Raw genomic sequence first — 2,584 nt, forward strand, 5'->3', positions numbered from 1 at the left:
GAACTATAATATGCAAGGGATGAATAAGACTATTCCCGAGCTCTTCGCGATGCTGAAAGCTGCGGAGGTAGAAATCAAGAAGGAGCATCAAGTGTTGATGGTCAACAAGGCCACTAGTTTCAAGAAAAAGGGCAAAGGGAAGAAGAAGGGGAACTTCAAAAAGAACGGCAAGCAAGTTGCTACTCAAGAGAAGAAACCCAAACCTGGACCTAAGCCTGAAACTGAGTGCTTCTATTGCAAGCAGACTGGTCACTGGAAGCAGAACTGCCCCAAGTATTTGGCGGATAAGAAGGATGGCAAGGTGAACAAAGGTATATGTGATATACATGTTATTGATGTGTACCTTACTAATGCTCGCAGTAGCACCTGGGTATTTGATACTGGTTCTGTTGCTAATATTAGCAACTCGAAACAGGGACTACGGATTAAGTGAAGATTGGCTAAGGACGAGGTGACGATGCGCGTGGGAAATGGTTCCAAAGTCGATGTGATTGCAGTCGGCACGCTACCTCTACATCTACCTTCGGGATTAATATTAGACCTGAATAATTGTTATTTGGTGCCAGCGTTGAGCATGAACATTATATCTGGATCTTGTTTGATGCGAGACGGTTATTCATTTAAATCGGAGAATAATGGTTGTTCTATTTATATGAGTAATATCTTTTATGGTGATGCACCCTTGAAGAGTGGTCTATTCTTGTTAAATCTCGATAGTATTAATACACATATTCATAATGTTGAAGCCAAAAGATGTAGAGTTGATAATGATAGTGCAAACTTATTTGTGGCACTGCCGTTTAGGTCATATCGGTGTAAAGCGCATGAAGAAACTCCATACTGATGGACTTTTGGAACCACTTGATTATGAATCACTTGGTACTTGCGAACCGTGCCTCATAGGCAAGATGACTAAAACACCGTTCTCCGGTACTATGGAGAGAGCAACAGATTTGTTGGAAATCATACATACAGATGTATGTGGTCCGATGAATATTGAGGCTCGTGGCGGATATCGTTATTTTCTTACCTTCACAGATGACTTAAGCAGATATGGGTATATCTACTTAATGAAACATAAGTCTGAAACGTTTGAAAAGTTCAAGGAATTTTAGAGTGAAGTTGAAAATCATCGTAACAAGAAAATAAAGTTTCTACGATCTGATCGTGGAGGAGAATATATGAGTTACGAGTTTGGTGTACATTTGAAAAATTGTGGAATAGTTTCGCAACTCACGCCACCCGGAACACCATAGCATAATGGTGTATCCGAACGTCGTAATCATACTTTACTGGATATGGTGCGATCTATGATGTCTCTTACTGATTTACCGTTATCGTTTTGGGGATACGCTCTAGAGACGGCCGCATTCACGTTAAATAGGGCACCATCAAAATCCGTTGAGACGACGCCTTATGAACTGTGGTTTAGCAAGAAACCAAAGTTGTCGTTTCTGAAAGTTTGGGGCTGCGATGCTTATGTGAAAAAGCTTCAACCTGATAAGCTCGAACCCAAATCAGAGAAATGTGTCTTCATAGGATATCCAAAGGAGACTATTGGATATACCTTCTATCACAGATCCGAAGGCAAGACTTTTGTTGCTAAATTCGGAAACTTTCTAGAGAAGGAGTTTCTCTCGAAAGAAGTGAGTGGAAGGAAAGTAGAACTTGACGAGGTAACTGTACCTGCTCCCTTATTGGAAAGTAGTACATCACAGAAAACTGTTTCTGTGACACCTACACCAGTTAGTGAGGAAGTTAATGATAATGATCATGAAACTTCATAACAAGATACTACTGAACCTCGTAGATCAACCAGAGTAAGATCCGCGCTAGAGTGGTACGGTAATCCCGTTCTAGAAGTCATGATGCTAGATCATGATGAACCTACGAACTATGAAGAAGCGATGGTGAGCCCAGATTCCGCAAAGTGGCTTAAAGCCATGAAATCTGAGATGGGATCCATGTATGAGAACAAAGTATGGACTTTGGTTAACTTGCCCGATGATCGGCAAGCAATTGAGAATAAATGGATCTTCAAGAAGAAGACTGATGCTGACGGTAATATTACTGTCTACAAAGCTCGACTTGTCGCAAAAGGTTTTCGGCAAGTTCAAGGGATTGACTACGATGAGACCTTCTCACCCGTAGCGATGCTTAAGTCTGTCCGAATCATGTTAGCAATTGCCGCATTTTATGATTATGAAATTTGGCAGATGGATGTCAAAACTGCATTCCTGAATGAATTTCTGGAAGAAGAATTGTATATGATGCAACCAGAAGGTTTTGTCGATCCAAAGGGAGCTAACAAAGTGTGCAAGCTCCAGCGATCCATTTATGGACTGGTGCAAGCCTCTCGGAGTTGGAATAAACGTTTTGATAGTGTGATCAAAGCATTTGGTTTTATACAGACTTTTGGAGAAGCCTGTATTTACAAGAAAGTGAGTGGGAGCTCTGTAGCATTTCTGATATTATATGTGGATGACATATTACTAATTGGAAATGATGTAGAATTTCTGGATAGCATAAAGGGATACTTGAATAAGAGTTTTTCAATGAAAGATCTCGGTGAAGCTGCTTACAT

This window comes from Triticum dicoccoides, chromosome 3A, assembly GCF_002162155.2.
Source record: "Triticum dicoccoides isolate Atlit2015 ecotype Zavitan chromosome 3A, WEW_v2.0, whole genome shotgun sequence".
NCBI lineage: Eukaryota > Viridiplantae > Streptophyta > Magnoliopsida > Poales > Poaceae > Triticum > Triticum dicoccoides.